This window comes from Macaca thibetana, chromosome 18 (genome assembly GCF_024542745.1).
Source record: "Macaca thibetana thibetana isolate TM-01 chromosome 18, ASM2454274v1, whole genome shotgun sequence".
Lineage (NCBI taxonomy): Eukaryota > Metazoa > Chordata > Mammalia > Primates > Cercopithecidae > Macaca > Macaca thibetana.
The window spans coordinates 29,746,596-29,760,706 of NC_065595.1; the positions used below are offsets into that span (position 1 = coordinate 29,746,596).

Below are 14,111 nucleotides of genomic sequence, written 5' to 3' on the forward strand. Positions count from 1 at the left end.
GATAAAACGGTCAATTTCCTCATATCTCTATGTAGCAAAGGGGAAGCTGGATTTAATCCTAGGTCACACAGAGAAAAAAGTGTTGAATCAGGATGACAACAGAAAGAGCCTGTGACAAAGATTTCACTAGTCTATGGTGAAATGAGAAAAATAAGGAATCTTCAATGAGTTTTTCATTAACTTAAAATGTATTAAACACAAGAATTATCTTTTATCCAGAGATTAAATTTCTGGTCTTAACATGGCTTATTAAAATGACATGATAGTGATGGTTTATAGGATGGTGGGACTAGAAATAAAAAAACTGCTTCTTTTCTCAAAATAGAAGACTTTTGGCCAGGTGCAGGGGTTCACGCCTATAATTCCAGCACTTTGGGAGGCCGAGGTGGGCAGATCACCTGAGGTCAGGAGTTCAAGACTAGCCTGGCCAACACGGTGAAACCTCGTTTCTACTAAAAATACAAAAATTAACTAGGCATGGTGGCAGGTGCCTGTAATCCTAGCTACTCAGGAGGCTGAGGCAGGAAAATTGCTTGAACCTCGGAGGTGGAGGTTGCGGTGAGCCAAGATCGTGCCATTGTTCTCCAGCCTGGGCAACAAGAGTGAAACTCTGTCTCAAAAAAATAAAAATAACAACAACAACAACAAAAATAAAAGACTTCTAACCCTCTGAAAATCCCACAGAAAAAAACTGGGGACGAGGGAATTTTACTGGCCTATGAAGTCTTAAAACTCAACGCTCAGACTAATAAACTTGTTGATTTAAGGAGCAGAGGGGTAGTTTTTTGCATACGGAGTCAAATGATGTCAGAACTGAAGGAAACACAGAGATCATCTGGTTTGTGCCACCTCTTCATTTTAAGATGACGAATTTGCAGGGCGTGGTGGCATGTGCCTGTAGTCTCAGCTACTTGGAAGGCTGAGGCAGGAGGATTGCTTGAGCCTAGGAGTTTGAGGCTGCAGTAAACTATGCACTTCACACCACCGCCCTTCAGCCTGGTTTATAAAGCGATCCTTTCTCTCTCTAAAAAAAAAAAAAAGAAATGTGCAGCCCAGAAATGTTAAGTGGCTTGCCCAAAGTCATTTGTCCTTTATTTTTGTTTTCAAGTGGCCCTATTTATAGTGACTGTGATTTGTGTGTAAGCATAACTGACAAAAGAAGGTCGATGAGCTCGTATCAGGATATTTTTATAAATCCAAATTATGTATAATAAACTTTTTTAAAAGTCTCACATCACTTTCTCTAAGTCTGTGCTATTATTGATAAGTGCTCATGAAATAGTTGTGTTTTCTTGTTCTGCATCTAAGAAGGATCTCAAGAACTTACAAGATCATGCAGAGCGCTGACCTGTCAAAATGCCCTTTCTGTGCTTTCTCACCTGTACAAAAGCAAAACATCCATACCACTCATTACTCTATACCAGTAATTATAATGCAATGGGAGATAGGACCTACTCCATGGGCTTCAAGGTTTCTCAATGCATTTGGCTGTAATTTACTCACTACCTACTCCGTGTTACATATTGTGCAGGCTTACAACAGAGGGTCAGCAAGACCAGTTTTGCCATCCAGAAGGAGAAAGTCTCCTGGAGGAAGCTCACTTATGAAGAAACTTGGAAAGCTGATAGTGAACTATAGACCGATATTGTAGAGGTCCCAGGGAACCACCATGCTGGTGTTTGAGCTAAGGAATGACTCAATGGGGATGGTGTTCTAGGGATATTTGGCAAGGATGTGATGGGCAGATGGAATGCAGAGGAGCCTAGAGTAAGCGATGTTATAATCAGTGTGTGGTTACTAAGGACTGCACTGACTGAGAAGGAAGGGAAGAAGAGAAAACATCACACTTTTCAAAGAAATGATGCCCAGAAGTTGATGACTAATGGGATAAGAGAGAGAAAAAAGAAGAGTGAGTCAAAAATGACTCCAAGTTTTAGAATTTTAAGCTTGACTGATTGAGAAATTGGTGATGGCATTAGACCAAGACAGGAGAATTGGGAAGGAAGCCCCAACCTTAAGTTGAGCTGAAGAAACTGAGTCCTTATTGATATGAATGTGTCCTGTACTTTCAGGATTCTACTTTTTTTTTTTTTTTTTTTTTTTGAGGTGGAGTCTCACTCTGTCGTTGCCCAGGCTGGAGTGCAGTGGCGTAATCTTGGCTCACTGCAACCTCTGCCTCCCGGGTTAAGTGATTCTCCTGCCTCAGTCTTCTGAGTAGCTGGGATTACAGACGCACACCACCACCCCCGCTAGTTTTTATATTTTTAGTAGAGACGGGGTTTCGCCATGTTGGTCAGGCTGGTCTTAAACTCCTGACCTCGTGATCCTCCTGCTTCAGCCTCCCAAAGTTCTGGGATTACAGGCATGAGCAACCATGCCCGGCCAGGATTCTATATTTTAATGAGTTCATCTGAAAACCAATTTATGTTGTTAATGGTAGTATGATGGCTACTTGTATGTGTTAACTTCACAGGGTCATGGGATGTCTAGACAGTTGATTAAACATTATTTCTGAGTGTGTCTGTGAAGGTGTTTCTGGATGAGATTAGTATTTGAGTTGGTGAACAGATTAAAGCAGTTTTTCCTCCCCAGTGTGGGTGGATATCATTCCCCTTTGAGGGCCTGAGTAGAACAAAAAGGCAGAGGAAGGCTGAATTCACTCTCTGCCTGACCACTTAAGCTGGGTCATTGATCTTTTACCTTCAGTGCTTCTGGTTCTTAGGCCTTCAGACGCAGACCTGAATGTACACCATTGACTTGCTGAGGCTGTTAAACCACATCACTGGTTTTCCTGGGTCTTTAGCTTACAAATGGCATATTGTGGGATGTCTCAGCCTCCATAATTACATGAACCAACACCTTGTAAGACAGAAAGAGAAAGAGAGACAGCGAGAGAGGAAGGAAGGATGGATGGAAAAAAAGGAAGGAAGGTGAAAAAGAAAAAGAAGGAAGGAAGGAAGGAAAGAAAGAAAGAAAAGAAAGAAAGAGAAAGAAAGAAAAAGAAAGAAAGAAAGAAAGAAAGAAAGAAAGAAAGAAAGAAAGAAAGAAAGAAAGAAAGAAAGAAAGAAAGAAAGAAAGAAAGAAAGAAAGAAAGAAAGAAAGACAGACGGATGGACTGGGTGCAGTGGTTCATGCCTGCAGTCCTAGCACTTTGGGAGCCAGAGGTGGGCAGATCACTTGAAGTCAGGAGTTTGAGACCAGCCTGGCCAACATGGCAAAACCCTGTCTCTACTAAAAATACAAAAATTAGCTGGATGTGATGGTGCACACCTGTAATCCCAGCTACTTAGGTGGCCGAGGCATGAGAATTACTCGAACCTGGGAGGCAGAGGTTGCAAGAAAGAGTCTATCTATCTATCTATCTATCTATCTATCTATCTATCTATCTATCTACTGTTCTACCGACAGAAGAGTTGGTTCTGTTTCTCTGGAGAACTCTAATCCAGGTAGCTTTTAAATTTTATTATTAATAGATAATTACATCATAGATAAGCAAAAAGCAATCTGTAATGGGCTTAGGTTATTCTTCGTTGCTGCGTATGTGAGGAAGTGACAAGGTTTGTGTTTCTGTTTTGGGAGGTGAGTGTAGCAAATAGGCAGATGCATATACCTGTGTAGCATCCATGTTTTTGTCTAGAATGACAAAGGTTCACATCTCTGGTTCTATTCTTATTTTGAGATGGAGGCTTGCTCTGTTGCCCAGGTGGGAGTGCAGTGGCATGATCTTGGCTCACTGAAACCTCTGCCTCCTGGGTTCAAGTGATTCTTGTGCCTCGGCCTCCCAAATACCTGAGATTACAGGCGCACGCCACCACGCCTGGCTAATTTTTGTATTTTTAGTAGAAACGGGGTTTCACCATGTTGCTCAGGGTGGTCTTGAACTCCTGACCTCAGGTGATCCACCTGCCTCGACCTCCCAAAGTGCTGGGATTACAGGTGTGAACCACCATGCCCAGCCGTCTGGTTCTATTCTTGAACCTGAAGAGCTGGAAATTTGGGTGTGGACTGGCTTGTCAAGCTGGAAGGGGAATAAATTGGAATGGGACAAGAGCAACAACTTTGAGCAGCCTATGACTTTTGCCCCGAGAAGTAGTGGCCTGTTCCCAGATTTTAGGCCTGGAATATCCTCGCACCACAAAGCAAAGCCAGAGTGTGGCCCTAAACTGATATCACCGGTAGATATTTGATCTGGGTAATTGAGCTGTCTATTCAGCCTCCAAACCACAGGCTATTCTGGGTTTGCTATGTAATTCTGCAACCCTTTGATGTTAGGGTTGTTCTGATATAATTACAGAGAGGACAAACAATACACAGTTGTGTTTATAACAGTGCAGAATATATTGTTGCTAACTTTTGGGGCCCTTAAATCCAGTAAACTAGGTTCCACCAAAAATACATCAGTCTAGCCTGCTTTCTTTTTTACCAGCGCCTACCCTGTCATACAAAATTGTGAATAGCATTTTCAATCCCTTGCAATCTTTGTGTCCTACAATGCTTTCTTTGGGAAACCCCACCTAAGAACAACTTTATTTATTTGTTCTATTAAAACGGTAGTATACCAGGGTGGGTGTCTTCAAAATGTACAGTGATATTGCTTGAAAACTCTGGGGCTAGAGGTTTGTGAGTGACTGCCGAATGCTGTCCTTGAAGTCACTTTAGTAAATAAGTAACGAAAAGTCAGAGTAACCAGTAAGGATGCACATAACTAGGAAGGAAATTCTCCCCTTCTGTTTTTTTTGTTTGTTTGTTTTTTAATTAAACAGTTACATAACCCATTTCATAATTTACCTTGACATTTCTCATTGTCCTTTTTAAATAATGCAAATAGAACTAACTGGCTTGTCTCTTCCAAGTGAGGATAATGTTGGGGCATTTCTGAACAATTAATATTATGGTTCTTTCCTGATATTCATGTTAGGAGCTAACTTTATGTATATGGGTGAAAAGTCAATGCTTTGATTTGGATAACTCTCCACCAGCTGAGAAGGGTGATTTGTACATACAACCAAGGGGTAATAAATAGGACACTGAAGGATATGACTGTAACATGCCGATGAACCAGAGAGAAGAAGCAAATATGTAGCAGCACAAATCATACAGTTGGTATATCTATGGGATATGCCATGGCAAAATTATACAAGTGTAATTTATATTACAGAGCTGGAAAAATTCTTATCTTGACACTTGAAGAAACAGTACAAGCCAAACACAGTGGCTCACACCTGTAATCCCAGCACTCTGAGAGGCTGAGGTGGGCGGATCACTTCAGCCCAGGAGTTCAAGACCAGCCTGGCCAACATGACAAAACCCCATCTCTACTAAAAATACAAAAGGTTAGCCAGGTGTGGGTGTGTATACCTGTAGTCCCAGCTACTGAGGAAGCCGAGGTGGGAGAATCACCAGAGCTTGAGAAGTCAAGGCTGCAGTGAGCTGAGGTCATGCCACTGTACTACAGCCTGGGCAATACGAGTGAGACCCTGTTTCGGAAAAAAAAAGAAAATACAATTGAGCAAGTGACTGAGTATCTCAAATTCCCCCCTGAAGGAAGCCATGTGGTTTTCCTCTGCTGGACTCTAACTGTGTAGCCTTGGACTAATCTCCAGGCCTCAGTTTCCTCAATTAGAAATAGAGCTGTGATCCTCCTTCTTCAGTGTTAAAAACATTGAATTGTACAGTGAGTGTTATGGGCTGACACGGGTTCCCCAAATTCATATGTTGAAGTCCTAACACCCAGTACTTCAAAATGTGACCGTATTTGAAGATAGAGTCTTTAAAGAGTTAATTAGGTTAAATGAGGTCATTAGGCCGTAATCTAATATGATAGGCTTCTTTATAAGAAGAGAAGAAGATTAGGAAACAGACAGAGGGAAGACCATTTGAAGACACAGGGAAAAGACTCAAGCCAACGAGAGAGGCTTCAGAAGAAACCCACCGTATGAACACCTTGATCTCCGGTATCTAGCCTCCAGAATTGTGGAAAATAAAGTTCTGTTGTTTAAACAGCCCTGTCTGTGGTACTTTGTTATGGGAGTCTGTGATAATCAATTTTATCTGTCAACTTAGCTGGGTCACAGTATTTAGATATTTAGTCAAACCTTATTCTGGATGTTTCTGTGAAGGTGTTTGTTGAATGAGATTAACATTTAATCAATGGACTTTGAGTAAAGCAGATGACCCTCCAAAATGTGGTTGAACCTTATTCAATCTGTTGAAGTCCTTAAGAAAATAAGAACTGACCTCCCCTGAGTAAGAAGAAATTCTGCAGACTGCCTTTGAACTTGAACTGCAACTCTTCCCTGGGTCTCCAGCCTGTCAGCAGATTTTGAACTTGCATATACAAAATCGTGTAAGCCAATTCCTTAAAATATATATTTCTTCCTCTCTCTCTCTCTCTCTCTCTCAATACACATTTTCTTGGTTCTGTTTCTCTGGATAACCCTGACTAACATATGGACCTAGCTAACTAACACAGTGTGTGAATTATATCTCAAGTCTGTGTTAAAAGAAAACTTACAAGGCTGCATCCAAAATGTTAACAGTAATTATTTGATGGTAGAATTTGTTTTAGGTTTATTTTTTATTTAGTTTATCTGTACTTGTGACTTTTTGTGACCATGTGTTGTTTGTGTAATGATAACATAAGAAAAGATTTCCATTCAGAGGAATATTTAGAAGCAAGATTAGCTAATACAGAGCTCAGAGGACACGGGGGTATGGTGAGATGACATGTAACACCACTTATTATGAAGATTTGAACAGCACCCAAATCAAATTACATCTACTACAGCAAAAAAGAAAAAAAAAAAAAGAAAGAAAGAAAAAAGAAAAAAAGTTCAACATGGAACACAGCTATGATATAGCTACTAACACTCTTCCCTAGAATATATGTAATACAGGAATTTTATTTTTCCTACAAAACCTATTTTTTCTGCCATTTTCAGTTATTTTTTCATTCAATAAGCTAGCAAGCTTTTACTGAACATGTGCTGTGTCCAAGGACTGCACTACATGCCGGGGATTGAAAACAAACAGACTCATTTCAATTAAGAAGTGTACACTTGACCGGGCGAGGTGGCTCATGCCTATAATCCCAGCACTTTGGGAGGCTGAGGGGGGCGGATCACTTGAAGTCAGACCAGCCTGGCCAACATGGTGAAACTCTCTATCTCTACTAAAAATACCAAAATTAGCTTGGCATGGTGGTTCGTGCCTATAGTCTCAGCTCCTTGGAAGGCTGAGGCAGGAGAATTGCTTGAACCCGGGAGGCAGAGGTTGCAGTGAGCTGAGATAGTGTCACTGCACTCCAGCCTGGGCGACAGAGCAAGACTCCGTCTCAAAAAAAAGCAGTGTACACTCTAGTGGAGGGGACAATATGGTCCAACGTGATAAGGGCTCCCATGGAGAAGGCGAAGAATGCTGTTTGTGCACAGGAGAGAAGCTGCCAGCCTACAGGGGATGGAGACGGGAGGAGAGGCTTTTTAATCCTTAGGACAACCCTGCAAGCTATAATTGTTACTCCCATTTTATAGATGAGTAAACTAAGTTTCAGAGAGCTTAAAAAATTTGTCCAAGGCCGGGCACGGTGGCTCAAGCCTGTAATCCCAGCACTTTGGGAGGCCGAGGCGGGTGGATCACGAGGTCAGGAGATCGAGACTATCCTGGCTAACACGGTGAAACCCCGTCTCTACTAAAAAATACAAAAAACTAGCCGGGCGAGGTGGCGGGTGCCTGTAGTCCCAGCTACTCGGGAGGCTGAGGCAGGAGAATGGCGTGAACCCGGGAGGCGGAGCTTGCAGTGAGCTGAGATCCGGCCACTGCACTCCAGCCTGGGCAACAGAGCGAGACTCCGTCTCAAAAAAAAAAAAAAAAAAAAAAAAAAAAAAAAAAAAAAAAAAAATTTGTCCAAATCTCTCAAGAAGTAGAAGAAAGGGATTTAAGCACAATTCTGACACTAGAGCCCATATTCTTTCCACTATACCACATTCTGTGTATCTAATGCATTGTCGAGTGGACAAGCAAGCAAGTAGAATACACTGAAATAGAACCAATTTCGTTTTTACTTGGAAGTAAGGATGTAGCTTTGTAGATGCTATATGGTTTGTTTTAGTCTTAATTACCTTGTTCTGCTCTTTTCACTAATTCTTGTAATTGCCAATAATAATAGTAACAATAGTTAACATTTATCGAGTGCTTCCTGTGTGCCAGATACTATACTTGGAGCCTAACAAAGTTCTCTTAATCAATCCTCGTAACAGCCTGATAAGGTAGGCTGTGGTGTTGTTCCTATTTTATAATCAGGGAGACTGAGGCTTCAAGAGTTATCTGGCAAGTGGCAAAGCTGGGATTTGATCCCAGATCTTATTCCAAGAGCAAGTTTTTAACCATTTTGCTGCAGTACCCCAAACCAGACAACTGGCAGCCTCAAAACTCATTGCTGCTTGCTGGATTTTTTTAATTAGAAGGAAATCCTGGAAAGTAACTGATATTCCACATCACAAGAGATGACCAAGAAGTTCTCTTCTGTCTCTGGATCTCCTTAAGAGGGTTTCAGTGATTGGGCTCTGGAACTCTAGGTTGTTCTGAGAGACAGACACTGGTGGGTGGGATGTTTGGATTTGGGACCAAGGGTAACAAAATGGAGCCTTTTGCAGATTCTGTCTGGGTAACGGCTCTTGCGTCCCATCCCACTGAAGCTACTCACACCCTCCCCTCTCTAACTCTCCCCACAGGAATCTGGTGGCCCCCTGAAGGGCTGTACTCTGTAAACAAACCAAACAGCATCCATAATGATAAACCACTAGGGAGGGTTTGGAGGGGTGGAAGAAAGAGCCAGTCATGCTTCCTTAGCCAGTACAACCCTTTGCTGCCCACTGACTGTGATGCTCTTTTCCTGAATCTGCAATAGGAATGAGCTCACACAAAGGGCAGGCAACGGAGACAGCCTGTCCTGTAGCCCTGGTTCCCGGGGCTCCAGGTCCTGGGGAATTTCAGGCAGACAAAAGGAAGGAGAACAAGCCCATGGCGAAGGCTTTGGTTGAGAGCAAGAGAGAGAAACACTCACAGATCCCCTAAGCTTCAGTGTCAGGTAGATCCATTCAGGACACAGGAAAAGATAACTTTCAGGATGTTGTTTTCTACCTGTGGAAGTAAGTGCTCACCCTTTATCTGACTGACCCAGGTTGGACTTCCACCAGGGTAGCCCAGAGGCTATGGAGCTTAGATTACAGGACTATGTCTGACTTTGGGAGGCGGGGACAGGGGTGTGATAAGCCCCTGCTTCAGAAAACACTTGAACGCTGTGGCAGAGGTAATGAACATCACAGAGCCCCAGTTCCCTGTTGATGGGGACAGATGTATTCTCTGTTTTGGTGTAGGGAGGGTGAGGGGAGAAGAAACTTATCCCACCTCTGATGTATCTGTGGAGCATCACAGTACCAGGCTGTGAGCAGGTCAGAGGCGAGTTTTAGGCATTGGTGCATTCTTCACCTGATGCCCCTGCCCTAACGTGGTTCCCCTGCCCAAGGCAGGTAGAGAACTCTGGAATCTATAGGAGGCTCTACTTAATGCAGACAAAAGAGATGAAAGAGCATTTGGTGCAGCATCTGTGGGCTTGGCCTGGGTCTGGCAAGTGGTAGTCCTCCGGGCATGGTGTGAGGCCCTTGGGGCACATCTTGGGCACTGAGAACTGTGATGACTTTGGACAGCAAGGAGCTGTGCCCACCGAGGGGTGGTGAGAATGTGGCCTCCAGGGAGGGCGAAGCTTCCAGTGGCAGCTCTGCTGGCTTGGGAGGGGGCCCAATGTAGTCAGAACAGGTAAGTGCTCAGCACCCAAAGCCTGAAAAAGGAACACTGGGGACCAGGACCTGTGACACCATCGAAGCTGGGATACAGGACACTGTGCCAGCCTGCCCTGATTAAGACAGAGGGGTTTGAACTAGGACATGACTTGTGTTCTTGAGACTAATAAGGATCAGAAGGCTTTGTTTGCTGATAATCCATTGCACCTGATGCTTTCATGGCTTCCTTTTTCCTGGATACCTGTTTAGATATCTCAAAATCTATTTTATACTGTAGGCGGGGGTTAAGCTAGATTAAAAATTATGGAACAGTCCTGGTAAGTGGGATGATTTATTCCTAGAAAACATTTACTGAGTCTGACCAACTGACAGCCTGTTGGTGTCCTACATTTTCACAACATTTAAATGAGGGATGGTAATGATCAATGTTGTGTACACAGTCTTAGTAAGTATTTGTTGAATAGATATATAAGCACACATACAAATCAGTTTAATTCAACAAATACTTGCTAGATGGCTAATAAGTGCCTTCATGGGAATTAGTGTCTGATTTTGTGGCTTAATTTTTTGACAGTGACATAGTAAGAAATATCTTTTATGTTGTGACTCAATACACACACACACAGACACACCCATGCAGACCTGCAACAAAAATTTCATGATCTAACTTTTATCTTACTAGGTGAAATGCATTCTGATATTTTTCTATTCTATTCTTTTTTCTATTTTTTTTTTAAAGCTGATTAAGGCCGGTGTGGTGGCTCACACCTGTAATCCCAGCACTTTGGGATGCCGAGGCAGGGAGATCACGAGGTCAAGAGATCAGGACCATCCTGGTCAACATGGTGAAACCCCGTTTCTACTAAAAATACAAAAATTAGCTGGGCATGGTGGTGCACACCTGGAGTCCTAGCTACTCAGGAGGCTGAGGCAGGAGAATCGCTTGAACCTGGAAGACGGAGGTAGGAGTGAGCCAAGATCGTACCACTGCACTCCAGCCTGGTGACAGAGCGAGACTCCATCTCAAAAAAAAAAAAAAAAAAAAAAAAAGTGCTAATGAAGACCCACTGATTGGATTTTATGATCCATCCGTGAGTCGGAGTCTGCAGTTTGGAAGACACTGGTGATACATGAAGTTACTGAATTTCTAATGTCATCTTTACCTGGCTAAGAGTTGAGGAAATGAATACAGAAGCTGGTGATTATGGTAGATGCTCACTCACTTCCCAGTGTCATATACAAATGTGTCTATCAGTGGAGCTAAGTGACCAAGAAGGAAAAAAAATGAGTGACTTCTCATTGAGCCCAAAGGAAAGTAGGGAATCAATACTTTTTCTTTTGGCTATCTTCCCACAAACTTGAGATCAGCATGGTAGGTGATGATGAATGTCTGTGTCATAACTGAAAACAAAGAAATGCTACCCCCCTGATTTACGAATCCTTAATTAAAGAGTTCAGAACATGTGTGATTGTTAACCAAGAGAAAACACATCTGAACAAACCCCTTGAAAATACGATTTCAACTCCCAACTAAACATCTCATTTGCAATATTAGGCAAAACCAGATCCTTTTTATAGTTAGAGCTGACACTGTTGGAGCAATCCAGAAGATGCTAGTTTTGGAGAAAGTCTCTGATGTTAAATCAGATTTTTAGAATTCTGACTCCACCCCATCAAGGACTGACCACTCCTGCCTTGTTATTTCCCCCTTCACCTTTATATATATTTTAAAAATGATTACACCTATGACATCTTATTTCTTATACATTACTAGCTTACAAATTTTTCTCCCTCCCAGATTATAAACTTGCAGATAAGAAATTGTTTCTTCTACGTCTTTATATTCCCAGTGCTAGGCACAGAGTAAGTGCTTTGTGAATGTTTGTAGAATAATTGAATGATAATTGGTTCAAATTGTTTGGAATGGTATTAATAACAAAAAGTACAGATTAGTTTACTTATGAAGGAAAATTGAGCTGCAAAAAGAGAAAGAGAGAACTTTCTGAAATAGAACTTGGGATTCTTACACATCATAAGTTGAATAAGGTTCAGATAAAGGCATAGTAATTGTGTTTTTACACTTATGTAAGAAGTACGCACAGGACCCTCGCCATTCTTTTTTCTTTTTTTACTTCGAGACAGGGTCTCCCTCTGTTGCTCAGGCTGGAGTGCAGTGGTGCGATCTTGGCTAACTGCAACCTCCGCCTCCCAGGTTCGAGTAATTCTCCTGCCTCAGCCCCCTGATCCTTGCCATTCTTATGTTGAATTTTGCATCATAGGTCTTCGACCTGTGAGAAATCTCAATAAATCACCTAATCCAGCTTCCTGCTTTCACAGAGAGGGTTTTTTTTTTTTTTTTATTGATAAAGCAAACATATCAAAAAATTGGAGATTTATATAAGTTTAATCTCAATTGTGGAAGTATATCTGAGATATCTATACCTGATGAAAGCTGAGGGTAGCAGACCCAGGACCAAGAATGCTTTAAATTTTTCAGATGACAGATTCATTGAGCAGCAAAAATTCTTGATTTTGTTCCAGGTGGTTTAGTTGATGACTCATTTATTATTAGTTTAAGCAAATTATGGCTATCCATCTTCCTTTTGCTAAATATCTGATTTCCTTTCCTCTCTTTGCAATTGGAAAGAAGTGCCCATGTGGCTAGTTGTAGCCAAAAATATGTAAGAAGAAGTGTGCTGAAGGACTTCTCATAAACACTTGGCTTTTCTGATTAAAAAATGTGGTTAGTGTTGCTCTTTCCCACTCATCCAACCTTGAATGTAGAATGATATCTGCAGACATGGTAACTATCGCAGACAAGCAGAAGGAGGAAGACTTGGCATAATGATGACAGCAGAGTAAGTAAAAAGATGGAAAGAATGGAGATCTTTGATGTCACCCCTGAGCAGCCGACCAATGCTAATGACCCCCATGTTTGGGTTTCTGCGTCGTGTTAAAAAACTGAAAATATATAAAAACAAAAACAAGATTCTTCTGTGAGTTAGGTATCCTGATACTTGATTGCAGTTAAAACCTTCCTAATTGATACAGCCAGTAGGAATACATCAATGACCAGATCTCAGTCCTATCAAAAGAACTTACTAGGAACTAGGCACAGTGGTTCACACCTGTAATCCCAGCACTTTGGGAGACTTAGGCAGGTGGATCACCTGAGGTCAGGAGTACGAGACCAGCCTGGCCAACATAGTGAAACCCCATCTCCTTTAAAAGTACAAAAATTAGCTGGGCCTAGTGGCAGGCTCCTGTAATCCCAGCTACTCGGGAAGCTGAGGCAGGAGAATCGCTTGAACCGAGGAGGCGGAGATTGCAGCGAGCCGAGATTGCGCCATTGCACTCCAGCCTGGGCAACAAGAGTGAAACTCCATCTCAAAAAAAAAAAAAAAAAAAAAAAAGAACTTACTAGGATGGAAAACAATTGGATTTATCTAAATAAAATATCAATATGAGGACTTTGGTTTTAAAAAAGTAATTAATTCATTTACTTTTCATTCAATTAAAACTGGAATACTAAAGGATCAATCTGAAGATATACACAGAACTTCCTTTGAGAGTCACTGAAAAAGTAGGTAAGGAAAAAGAAATTGATGTTCGTTTAGTGCCTACCACTGGCTGGGCTCAATACCAGATATCTTCATGCTCAGTTTTCACAAACCTCACAAGAGCTTCTCCCCATCTCACAAAAGATCACTGAGCCTTAGACATGTTACTATAACTTGCCCAAAGTCACACAGTAAATCTTAGAGCCAGAAATTGGGTCTAGAGAATTATTTTAATGACTTTCAAATGAATAATGTTATGAGCCTAAAGGAAAAAAAAAAAAACTGAGGCAAAATTAATAGAGTTCATCTGGGCCAAGTTTGAGGACCACTGCCCTGGGCACACTTGCCTTGGGGAGTCCTCCATTAACCTTTTGTCACAAGCAGGTTTTCAAAGGCCAAAAAAAGGGAGAGATGGGGGACAAAAAGTGGACTGATAAAGTTGTTTGTCAGAAATTCTCACTGGTTTAAACAAATAATATGGATTAGATTGGCTACACATTGTTGAACTATGGGGTATGGGTATGGTGTCCTGTGTGTGGCATTGCTAGGTTAATTTATAGCTACTTGTGGCAATAGCAAGCAGTTTCAAGAGATGATTACAGGCCGGGTGCAGTGGCTCACACCTGTAATCCCAGCACTTTGCGGGACTGAAGCAGGCGGATCACTTGAGGTCAGGAGTTCAACTTTTCCCTGGCCAACATGGTGAAATCCCGTCTCTACTAAAAATACAAAAATTAGCTGGTCGTGGAGGTGT

General features: G+C 41.9%; 1 protein-coding gene across 5 annotated transcripts in view; it reads left to right on the plus strand.

Annotated features, from left to right (window-relative positions):
- Nucleotides 1-6,161: 6,161 nt before the first annotated feature.
- MRO (maestro) overlaps nt 6,162-14,111 on the plus strand; it is a 45,333-nt gene continuing 37,383 nt past the window's right edge. For all 5 annotated transcript variants that reach the window (XM_050767769.1, XM_050767773.1, XM_050767768.1 and 2 more), the window contains exon 1: nt 6,162-6,346. The gene's annotated coding sequence lies outside the window, so the exon portion shown is untranslated. The remainder of the gene's footprint in view (nt 6,347-14,111) is intronic.